Below are 13,243 nucleotides of genomic sequence, written 5' to 3'. Positions count from 1 at the left end.
ATCTTCGATACTTAGGGAGCTACGGATTGAGGGCGAACATTAATACCATCTCTGAAATTTTGCGATACAGTTCACCAGTAGAAAATGACCTTCCGAAGTAATTTTGTCCTACTGGGTCAGCATAACATCTTAAACGTGCACCAATGGCACCTGATTCGTAAGAGAGAGAAAGAATAAACTTCTTTATCAGCAAAAAAAATTGTGGAGTGGTGTCCTCAATTCAAGTCCTCATTCGTGGGGCCAGCTGCGACGGACCTTTCAACAAACAGAAGCTGGTCTTCCGGACTGTAACTGGACAGCACGCTCTCCCACTGCTCATAAGACGGACGAGGAATCCTGTCTAACTTGGGGTTTTTCTGGCACACCCACACCCTGTTGTAGAGCGTGCCAGGTTCGCTACAAAACCGGCACAGAGCGGAGTACTGGGTCTGATACATTGGGTGCAATTTCGTCATGTGTAGGAACGTATTTGTTTGAAGCAGCCTAAGTAATCTCTCCTGGGCTTCCGTTAACGATTCGTGGCCGGAGGGTATTCATAAGCCAATTCCACGTACTGATTACAAATTTTCGAAACCTTATCTCCGAGAGAAGTCACAGAAGCGATAGAGAGTAAACACTTCGTTTACGTAAAATTGAACGATAGATTTTTAGTAGATCTTTATAAAAGTAAGAACGGGTAAAGCTGAAAACTATGTCGTCTTGATGAAAGTTATTTTTTCGGTTCAAACCTCCTGGCGGCGTCCTGGTAAGTAAAAGCCCGGTATTTCATTTAATGTCTAACATCGCTATCAATCCATTTTTTATAATATAGATCACAACGACGGACTCCTGCTTTCCTCAGAACACAACTTTGCAAAATTAAGAGGCCAAGTGGTACTCTACATTCTGACGTGGCACCTAATTTTTTTTTTTTTATGGTGATACTGAGAGGGGTTTGGTTTACACAGGCAAAAAAACCTTGAAAAAGTCAAACGGTGAGAAAGTATACAATGCAAAAATTTTTTTTCAATACAGGAAGAGTACCGTACCTTCATCTCATCTTCGTTAAGGACCCTGGTAAGCTCTGGAATTACAGGCCCAACATAAGGCTATAGAGGAGAGACCTTCATCTGCGTACAAAATTTGTTCAAGCATTTGTTTCTGCTATATATTGTATTTCTCATCCAGTGAAATACACTTTTTCCTGTATAGCGTTGGTTGGATTGCCCTTTTGTTACGCCTACGAGAAAACATGTTTCCATTCAAGGCCAGCTTCAGAAATCTAGTTATATAACTGAAAGCGTGGTTGATCCAATGCGCAAAGGCTGCAGTAAAAAACCGCTCTTCCACACACTTTGAATAGGATCAAAGCCAATTTATGGCCTTACTTTCACGCTGTGCGGACGACTGGAACACAGAGCAAACGATAAAAATAGGCTCTAGGGGCTGTGCTATGGGTCTAAAGAACGGCTTAAAATGGCTGACACAACATGTCATATTTTTCTGAAAACTAGCTGGCCTTGTTTATTAAAAAAATCCAGCGTTAAAATCGTTTAAAATCATGAAATATCACTGGTGTGGGTATCACCTTAAGAAAGTACAACTTGAATATAATGTGCTGAACAATACTTGAAACTTCCATGAAAACACGTATTTTATCGAAAACTTCGAATTATTCCTGAGCTGTTTTTCGAAATCCCACAACGTAATCTTTCTAGATTCAAGTGAGTTACTTAAAACAGCAAACATCAGCCCTCTAAGCCAACGATACCGGCGTATGATTATGAATCCATGAAAAACACATTTGCCGTTGTCACTCTCACAAGGTTGTAGATTTTAATATATTCTATATTAACTATCTTCACCACGACAGAGATATCTACACCCGAAATTTAGAGCCTCCAAGGCCAGCAGTTTTCACGAGTTTCGGTATCACCTGTTGGGACACTTGAGTCGGTTACTCCTGTAATTTAAACATATCCTTCGTGATGTATCAGCGGCGTCTTAGGGCCAAATTCTTAAAATTGTTATTAGGGACTTCAATGGGCAAGATTTGCAGAAACAGAAGCCGAGATATGCTTTATTCTGTAATGAGGAGGATTGAATCACGAAAGATGGTCTAATCACTCCCCTTGTTGCGTAGTCAGGGACAATTAAAGAAGACAACGGCATGTGAACAAACACCGCCAATCCATGCTGCGGACCTGCAAGAGCACCATCTGTGCGTGTCTCTGTGTGTGGAACGGAGATCGCCCGCCTGACAGTTTTTCCAACAGACAGCTCCTACCCGCCTCTCGCTTGGACAACTGATTTAAATAAACACTATTGGAAAGCGAACGTATATGTTGGGAAACTTCTAAAAGCGTGCAATATATTCCAAAATGACAATTCTCACGGGTTTGAGGGCAGAACTCTAAACCTGCTTTTTCGGTTTTTTACATAAAAGAGGTTTAACCAAAAAACCACTTTGATATCTTCACGGGTAAGCCAAATAAGGACAAACATGGAAAAAAGATAATTTTTTTTGCCCTTACTTTTTTTAGCGGTAGAGGTTTTGAAAAATACACCCTTCGTGCGGCCCTGCGCCATGAAGGAAACGTAGCCCCAGAAGTTTGGAGCTTACAAGTCTGCAGTTCAGGCTGGGTTATCATAAATCGATCCCACCGTTGGCCAGTCAGTCGGGCTCTACTGTATGCATAGGTAGACAAATATATTCGTCAAAGAACGCAAAACAACGGGCATTTACTTGTTTGACATTCAAAGGTGCTGTCAGAGAGCTTAAAAATTACCCAGTCATCAGATTTCTCTCCGTTTTCTACACGTTAGTCACAAACATAACTCTCAGCCGCATAACTGCTACTTTACAACTTCAACAGCCACAAGAAGAGGCTGGTTTTATGAAAGGATCAACATTAGACCCTAATGGGCTATCAACGAGGTATTCGAAAAATGTGCCGAAATGTGTTAATGGCATTTATAGATTGTAAAAAGCATTTGACTCCCTGCCCATTTCATCAACATTAAGGGCGTTAAGTGATCACGCAGTCTGCAATCCATACATTCCGCCCTTCAAAGATGTATATAACGGAGGCGCGCGTAATATACGGCTCCATCGAAGAACTCGTGAGCTTCCGAATAAAGGGTGTCCGGCAAGGCGACCCAATATATCCGCAGATTTACAGCATGTCTGTAAGGTGTGTTCAGAAAAATAATGGGACTCTGCAACGCTTCTGATATACGTTTCCACTATTTCCTTCAGGTCTGAAAGCACAGTGAAAACTATAGTTATCGCCAGCACTGAGAGGCACTGCATGATTTGGGCGTGGCAGCACAACCACCTTCCATTTCTGGTTTGCTTTTGTGGCTTTTTAATAGCGGCTATAGAATGCGTCTATTGCTGCAACAGAAAGAAAGCTGGCCAATCACCCCTAAACAGCTGTTATGAAGTAATTGGAGCTTTGGAAGAACGCAAATACCGGGAAAGATAGAAAAATCTTCTGAGCAAGTTTCTAAGCCATCTAATAGGCATAAAGAAGTACTTTTGACTGAGGTACTTTGTGTCCTCTGATTCTAAGCCTGATTGTATTACTGACTACGTTTTGAAAGCATTAAGGATTTCGAAAAAATTAAAAAGAGTATTCCAGTGACCCTTCCAGTGATACAGGAGCCACCTAAGATTTGAAGACCGCATTTTTGTCTTCAGTCAATCAAGACGGGTGCTCGGATTGTTTCGTTCAGAGTTAAAATTACACAACAATTGAATGTTCTGTTTCATAAATATGCAAAGGAACGTAGCTTCAAAGTAGGCTGCTAAATTTGGGAAACAGTAACCGATTACGTCTACCTTGGGCAAGTGCTGATGTTCAACATAAAAAAGATATCACCCACAGAATAAGCATTGGGTGGGCTGCTATTGTTAGGATGTCTAATATCATGTATAGTCAGCTTCCTCTGTCACTAACAAGGCTGGTATTGAACCATTGCGTTCTTAGAGTAATGACCTAGGAGGCAAAAACTTGGGGTCTCACCAGGCGACTTAAAAGTAAACTTAGATTGCCCAACGGGTTACGTAAACAAGAATGCTAGGGGGCTCCATTTAGGAATAGAAAAACGGCTGCGTGAATAAGAAACAGACTCGAGTATACCTTATTTTATATTCTAGCTCAACGAAAGTGAAGCAAATAGGCATGGCCGGGTCACCTCATACGCATGAGGAAACGCCGGTGGACTATCTGCTAAACGGAGTGGCCGCAATAGACTGTAAACGCAGTAGAGGTTCTCCGAGGATTTCATGAAGGTATGTGCTACGGACATTTGGGGGGGAAAGGGTAGACGAAGCTAGCACCCGGTAGGCGTGGTTGCAGATATTTGGGAGAGGGCATCATCGTGCAGTGGTCACAACAAGGCTGAAAATTACGATGGGGATTATGGCATATCAGTCAATAATATCATTCAGAATATCTTTCACAGGAAATTACCTCAATAACTCAAGGTGGATTTGTGGGGGAAAGTCGTTTATTGTACTTCTAGTTCCATTTTGTGATTGATTTCTTTGAACCATGAATTTATGCCATTACTATCCTCGGTTTTCTTTCAGCACTCTAAAAAGCTGAATCAGGCAAATATTTCACCATTTTCCAGCAACAACGAAGTAGTCGTCGGTACGCAACTAATTTTTTATAACAAATGCGTTGAACCCCCTGCAGGACGTGATTTATAACAAGCCTGCTATTTTTTTCTTGCAGTTGAAACGGCTAACTTAGGCTCCAGTTTACAACTACATTGCCTCACGGCTGTTAAAATAAAATCTAAAAAAGAATGAGATCAAGAATATCGGGACGAGAAAGAGTGAGCAGAAAATTAACAGGGAGGAGATAGGTGAGGAAACTTTATTCAACACCTAAATCAAGCTGATTTGTTGGTGGGGTCATCAGTCTGGGACTTCTTTGGTGCAGCATCCTGTCTTTGCCCCTTCAGAGAGCCAACGCTGCTTGCAGCGATCCGAGCTTGCAAATTGACTCTCTATTGCTTGTATGCACGATTAAAAATTGGTACAAGATGCAGGTTTGACTGGCGGGCTAGGACCATATGATAGAGTGTATCTCAATTGTTGTAGTGCCAGCATATGGGTTTGTATGCTGCGGGGTGAATGGAATGTAGCAGTGTGGGCTGTTGAACTGCGTTCCTTTGGAGCTGAGGAAGGGTGTCCTCCTGTTCCTTCGTTAATTTTTGTGCTGGCCAGGAATGTGTGTCACGTGACTATGTGGGATTGGATGATACCGTTGTACGTTATGATTGACTGTCTGACCCTCTCATCGTGCTCTTGCGGTGCCCGGCCAACGAGATCTCGGCCGTGATCATGAGCCGTGCATTGTCGCGAATGGATGAGTGGCAAGGTGTCCAATTTATCTTGACTCTTGTTTCAGGGGGTTTTGGTCCAGGATTGGTAGTGCTTTCTTTAAAGTTGTTTTTTGGCTGCTTACTTTCGACCCGCCGCTTCTGAGTCTCTAATGGTGGTCGTTGCGTGAGTCTGGGCAATGCGTAGTGCGAGCGCAGCTTGTTCCCCTTCCAGAATGGTGTCCTGGAGGAGAGCCAACACCGATGACGAAAGGAGATATTGTTGCACACAAGAAAATACAAAAACAATAGCCTAACTGTTCTGAATATCACATTACCACAAACATGCCACGCAGAATTTATCTCCAAAGCAACTTTTTGCCGTCGTGGCAAAATTCATGTTTTGTAGGCGTATGATATATTGACTTTTCGAACCTACAAACACAGTGACTCAAAATTGTATAATATTACTTTTGATAGCTACTTGTAGTCATGTGGACGTAATACTTGTTGACAACGGTGATTCACAAGTCAGTACTTTGGTTATGTACAATATACCCGAGAGTAGCGGTGACACTCATAGCGCAACTATCATTTCCTGTTCAATAAGCTTGTTTCACCTGCACCCTTAATATTGTTTTTAGTTTTGATATAGCCGCTGTCACACATATTTTTCTGCATATGGTAACTTCTTTTCGAGTGAATCCTTTATGTATGCGTACTAACTACCTTAATGTTGTCACAAGTATTGATTGCAGGTGCCGGGAATAAGCTTTTGATATAGAATTTTCGCCACAATGACGGACATCGGAGCCAATTCCACCGGACAATTTCAAAATAAGCATGACTACATTACAGTCTGTGCGCGAATATGAAACAGCGTGTGCAGCCACTTATTCTATATACAATACACATGTATGCTTCTGTGGCAACCAATGGAAGGTTCAAGAGCATGCGAATTCAAAGAAGTGCATACTGACACCACGTTCATGCCCGGTACACTTGGAGACCTTCTGGTTTCGTAATAAATGGACATCATCCAGAAGGCATCATACCCTGGAGTCTCTACGAGACACTTAGCACAACCAAAGAACGAGGCAGCTGGGGCAAGTGGGATCACGTTTCGGGCAACCCATCCTCCCGCTAGTTTAGTTGCTCTTTGGCATGGCCAGAAAGAGGCCGCTTTGTACACGTCCTGTTCTGTTCCGTATTCTCCTTGACATTACTCTCTCCAGGAATTTTTATAAGCAAAGCGCGGAGGCATATTTTTCTCCTGCAGCACCAGACAGGTCATACATTGCCAGTGTGGTGTTTTCATTGAAAACGCACATATAACTTAAGACTTAACCAATCTTTGTTACGAATAGATAAGGTCCCACCGGAGCAGGTTCTGACGTAGTCACAAAAGAACTCCCCCCTCCTCCCCGAAGGGGATCGTGCGGAAATGCGAATGCATTGGGTGCACCGATGAGTGCGCTGCGGCAAGCAGTCACGGAGAGAGGCGCGCGCTCCACTGCATTTATATATACTTTTCCGAGCGCAGCGAGCGGAGAGAGGGTACGCGGAGAGGAGAGAGAGACCCGCGCAACACGCCCGCCCCGCGCGCGAGCTCTCTCCGCTGAGCTCCGCTATGCGAGCGCCCTCACACGCCCGAGTGCGCTCCTCCTCTCCACTCACTCTCCGCTACTCCGCCCGAGCTCCGCGATGCGAGCGCCCTCACACGCCGAGCGCGCTCCTCCTCTACCCTTGCCCTCAGCTACTCCCGCCCGAGCTACCACCTGCTCCGGTTGCTAGGCGCGCCACATCTGTTACTAGGCGCACGCCGGCCAACGCACGACAACCCCCGACTAAGAAATGCATTCGCATTTAAAAAATGCAAGAACAGAAAAAATGTGCAACCTGTGTGACAGATGCGCTGGAAACGTTGCCAAGGCCATGTGTTGCTTCTGACAGGGGAAACTAGCATTGAGATAGCATTTAAAAACCTAAAATATCCGAATTACTGTGGCTCACGAGGTATATGCTTTAATACCGAGAAAGTTGGATGCCTTCTTGGAGTTTTTTTGCGGGTTACCAATGTCACCAAGACTTATTTCACGTATCAAGAAACATGCGATGTAATCATTAATTTGCGCAACGCAAACTAAGAGCGCCTTACTACGGGATTTGAATTCCTAAGGCTCCAGCTTAGTTGCTCCATTCTGCGAAAAAGCGGCTCTGTTGCTGCTGTCCTGTCAAGAAAATGGCTAATGGTGTGAATAGTAAATAAATCAAGAACAATTGGGAGACCTGGTGTTTCTACAGCGCCAGCCCGATGCTCCAACAATTGTGCTATCCCAGCACGTTCCCGTCCACTTTAAGGAGCAATCCCACTTTAGGGATGGCGTTCCGTGAAGGGGAGCTTTGAGGGGCTCATGCGCCCACTGCATGATATACAGAAATTTCTAAATTGAACACACAAAAGTTGCAGAATAGTGCGTGCCGTATGGCACCTCCACGTGATGGCACATAAATAGAACAGGAGCACACGAGCCACCCCGAATCCTGATTCTGGGATGGTTTGGTCATGTGCCAGTCTGCCTGCTTATGTAATTGGCTCAGTGAAACCCTCAAACCAGAGCGAAGAAACATATGCAAATATAGTGCAGTTGAAAAAGCCGGTCAAGGTATTCATGCCACCCAAAAAGAAGCGCCAGTGAAGAAAGAAACAAAATGCGATACATCCGTAAAGAAGTTGTTAATGAGTATCGCCATGATTTAACCTCCAAATCACGTAAGGAGACTTTGGTGCCCGGAGGAACGTTTTCCGCGCGGTCGATTCTGTGTATCAGACGAACGAAATAACGCTCAACTTTATTCTGTCTTCCAGACCACAGTGTTATGTTTTGTTTTGAGCTACGGCTAAACGGGCTGCGCTTCCGGGCTTCTGTGGCTCAGAGGTAGAGATTTGGGTTTTGGCGCTAACGATGATCATCCACTGGTCCACAGAATAGGCACTGGCAACTTTTTTTTACAGAGCTGAGGTCACACCTATGGGTATTTGTAGCAAATTTGTTACGGTGTTACGTTCTACAACAGAACACAAAAGGCGCAAGTTAAATAACGGCGGTAGCTTGATTTTCTCTAGAATTCTCAGTTTTTTTTTCCGAAAGCAGCAGTGAATTATCCAGGACAAAACACTTGCGTCCATGGTAGACTAATGGACGGATACACGGTGTGCAAAATGGTTGAAAGACGGTACGCAAAATATTGCCGACCGCTCGAAACTACTGTTGCATTCCTCATGAAGGGCCCCTGGAGCAAGCTTTTTCCGGTGTTTTCCCGTCTTAGCACGTGCACATTACCGGCAGTCATCGCTTTATTCGCAGAAGGGATAATGACGTGCACTCACAAGCAGGCTTCGCCACCTCAGTTACATTCGCCGCTGAATTCGCCGCATGGGTTCTTCAGAAACGCCGAGGATGATGCCCGTCAATGTGCGCAACATCACACCTACATGCTGACTGTCACATTGAACATTAGGTGTGTAGCAAAGTCCCCGGTAAGTGCCAACTTTTCTTGGAGATGCGAATGTGTTTTTGCTATTTCATAGTAGCCGGACCAAGACAAAAACACAAAATTTAAATCCCGGTGATAATCGTACACCCACATCGGCGCGTTCAACACTTTGAGATTCACACTTTTGCAATCGCCGAATCATAAGGAGTCGTTAAGTGTACGGGTATTTTTAGTTAGTATTTTGTTAATTATGCTACCTCGTGAGGTTCTATTTTAAAACGACGTTTTACTGTATTCGCTGCTGCCAGTATACGCAAATACGCCCTGTAGGAAAGCCAACTTTATCTCACGAGATTATGAATAATTCTGGGTGAAATGAAACAAAATGCTCCCGTGGCCGGAATTGGACCTGGGTCCCTCGCGTAACCAAGCCAGCGCCTATCCGATTGCTCCATTTCGAGATTTTTTTTTCTTAAATGCATGGAAATTTTAGGAAAGCTATGGCACGACAATTAACACATAATATAAACACTAACAAAGAGAAAACGGCAAGTAACAAAGATTGGCACCATTTCAAAACTCTGGAAAGCAAACGCACGCATCCAAAAATGGCAGCCATTCCGGGCGATCACTCTGCGAAGCATAAACGTCCGCACAGATGCCGCCTGTTTCCGAATAACGCACTTGGATGGCCAAGGGAGCTCCGCATGCCGATCAGTCATTCGGCACTTCCACAAGCTAAACAATCGTAGCAGAACAAAAACGTCATGGTCGAAGTGAACACCAAAAAGCTGGTACCGACTTGCACCACCCGCCCCAAACACAAACGTTAGGCCTACGGAGTGCACGTCCGAGAGTAGGTGTGGGTGTTCTAGAAAAGAGGTGCACACCTCCAGGGTAGCACATAATCACAGTGTGGGACTGGCCAACCAAAGAATACATCACGAGAAAGCTTCGCGTTCAACCATCGTCGTGGTTAGACGGAGGGGTGCAAGATTTTTTTTTAAATATCATCGATTGTTTTCGTTTTTTGTCTGCAGGGAATAGGCTATATGTGTCATCGTACATTAAGCTGCGTTAATTTTGTCAAGTTATGTTGGGAACACCGAATTAGGGCCACATGTGTCGTTACGTCAAGAGAATGCCCCTGGGCGTCCTGTGGACAGAAAAACTTTTAGTTTTTTGGAACCCAATTTAGGCACCGCATTTGCAAAAGCCAATTTTAATGGTTTCTCTCTCCCACAGGTTCACCAAAACTTGTCGTAGTCACACCCTGCCAAATTCACTCCAAACACTCTGCCTACGTCGTCTTTTGTACTTTGCGCTGATCCTTACCGCGAATTTAGCATTTTTTCTGGAAAATAACGAATAGGCTATGAGCACTCATTCAACGAGAGAGAAAATAGAGGGACACTGAAGTGATTTAGAAATATTGTGGGATATTCCTTACTCAAATTACAGTCTCCAGTCCTTAGGTGATGTTTTGACCACTTTTTTCTTGTGTATGTCACTTTATTTAGTCAAAAAATGATTTCGAAAGTGCTGTCCCCCTCTTCGCATCTTCCTTGTCCATTTCGTATGAAGAATAATGTGACGCTTACATTAGCAGGCTTGGCTTGATTCCGCGCCACGCTGACCCTCCGGCAAAGTCACTTGCTCTTCCGCTAGCATGTCGTCGCAATTCGTTTGCTCAGTTGAAACTAAGCCGCGATAATGTTTGCGCCTGGGAACTGCGGCTTTAGTTTGCTCATTTGTCAGGTGCATCAGGCTTTGTAAAATCTATGAAGTCAAGTGCCTTCATACATGCGCATATGCGACGCTTCGCTGACTTTGCTTCAATGGAGGTGTACGTTGCATAGGCGTGTGGGATTGGCACGCTAGTTAAAAACCCAAGGCCCACGTAAAGGTGACAGGACAGTAAGCGAGGTTAACATAGGTAATAGTGAATTCAACCGAACTGGAAAATTCATTTTATATGGTAAAACCAAGGTGCCGAAAGCACATTTTACCAAGGATAAACTACCACAGTTGTCAACCGCACGACCAAGGCATTTCAGATCGTTTTCCCTTAATAATATATGTAGTCGAAAGTAATAAGATATTCGTGGCGACGCAGGGGACGCTTAGTGCACAATCGTTATTTAACAAATATTCATCTAAGCACGCGGAATCCTGAAACTGGAATAATAAACAGTTATACGATATATTATTTAATATGAAGATTTATTATTTTTTTACGAGGTACCTACATCGCCACGAGAGCATTTTTGCAGGGTTCACATGTAACAAATACAGAGCAGAGAAAAACACACAATATATAACTGATTTCTACATGTATGTATGTATGTATGTATATATATATATATATATATATATATATATTGCAGGAAAATATTTCTTTGACACCGGCAAGTCGTAGCAAAAAAAAGAAAGACACACGTCGAAAAAAGAAAAGGTTTAACGTTTCTGCCGAGGGACCGGCCTTCGTCAGAAGGCCGGTCCCTCGGCCGAAACGTTAAACCTTTTCTTTTTTCGACGTGTCTTTCTTTTTTTGCTATATATATACATACAGTAATACCTCGTAAACTCGAAGTCGTAAAAACCAGGGAAAATTTCGAGATAAACGGATTTTCGAGATAAGCAAAGATTCGCCAATCTCCGGGAAAAATGAGCGCTCTTCAGAAAAACCACTACTACTTACCGGCTCTTCAACGGCAGTTTCTAATCTTTCTTCTCGTGCAGGTTTAAAAGAGAAAAAAATACATACAAGTGACTTTAACCGGCTGGGTTTTGCCGCACTGCCATTTTATTTAACAGAGCAAAACTGCCTAATGCTCGTCTGCTTTGCGATCGTACTCCGGCCTAGGAAGGGGTCCTCCAGCTGCTTGACGCATCGCATCAGTCGATCTTCCCCGCCGCTGCACTCGACCTTATTTCGAAGCAAGCGCAGCAAATTTCTCGTCTCAGAAGATGTCGGCATCTCTCGAGGTGGTTCGTCATCGCCGTCGTCTCCGCCGTCGTCTCCGCCGTCCCCTACGTTAGTGGCTGTTTGAACGATTTCGGCGTCCGTCATTTCTCCGGCCACCGCCTAATCCTGCTCACACAGCGCGTACTCCAGAAAAGTCACGTCATTTTCGGCGGCACCGTTACCTGTAAGCTTGATGACCTCTTGACAAAGTTCCTTACAGTCTGTGAAATCGCGCGACTTCATCGCGCGAATCTTGCAGCATCGCCCGAATCTTTTGAAATGGTCCGGCGGCGGAATTTTCGTTCCACTCCCAGACAAGATTTCGAGTAATCCGCAATCCGACCCAAAAATACTTCGAGATAAAGGGAAACATATACATGGTACGTATAGGAAAATGTTCGGTGCCGCGGAAAATTTTGACTTAGCCGAATTTTCGAGATATGCGAGTTCGGGTTAACGAGGTATTACTGTATATCTAAATATATATCTATATATATATATATATATATATATATATATATATATATATATATATATATATATATATATATATATATATATATATATATATATATATATATATATATATATATATATATATATATATATATATATATATATATATATATATATATATATATATGTATATATATATATATATATATATATATATACAAGCGGTCAACTGGCGGGAAACAGTTCACCGCTCATAACAGGCTTTAGACGTATGTACGCGTCACGCCAGGAGGGTTGAAAAGAAGGTCCCCTTCTACCCGTGTAGTCTGAGTGGCGCTAACTACCACCCTCAAGCGTCAGATACAGTTGTAGAAAGTATAAATACCGCTGAAAGTGAAGTAGAACACAGTCGCCCATATAGCCGAATCGGTAAGACATTCTAGATCAAATCGAAAGGCATGGGTTTGGTCCACACTTTGGGTGCGTGTTTTTCTTTCCTTCTTTCTTCCTTTCTTACGTAATTTTTTTAGAAATGTCAACTTCACTAACGGTTAAAAAAAGCCGAATCATACTTTCTCACCCAGACTTTATGTTGTCCAAGCGACGATTCATAAAGCCATTGCAAAGAGATATGAGGGTGGGAAATATTTCCTGCCTTTTCCTTTTTTGTTGAAATCGCAATCGTCGCTAGGGGATTTCCCATCACGCTAACCTTGAAGCCTTAAATTTGGGCCTGCGTACTGGTTCGTTCAAATACCAGCGCTTAATACCAATGGCGCCCATTCTTTATATTTGTAACAAAACAGAAAAATCCTACAACAGGCACATAAATACTACCAATGAATTAGATTATTTGGTCACCCTGAATAATTTATCGGTCACCTTATCGAATGTGTTAGCCACAATTTTGTTAAAAGTAAGTTTTAGTTAACGCTCAGTCGCTGCATTATTGCTCTAACCACTGCAATTTCTTTTGCGATAGCTATACCGGATGTATGCATTACA

Source organism: Haemaphysalis longicornis, unplaced genomic scaffold (genome assembly GCF_048455015.1).
Source record: "Haemaphysalis longicornis isolate Haplotype H1 unplaced genomic scaffold, Haemaphysalis longicornis Haplotype H1 scaffold_8, whole genome shotgun sequence".
In the NCBI taxonomy this organism is placed as follows: Eukaryota; Metazoa; Arthropoda; class Arachnida; order Ixodida; family Ixodidae; genus Haemaphysalis; species Haemaphysalis longicornis.
This window is presented reverse-complemented; position numbering follows the sequence as displayed.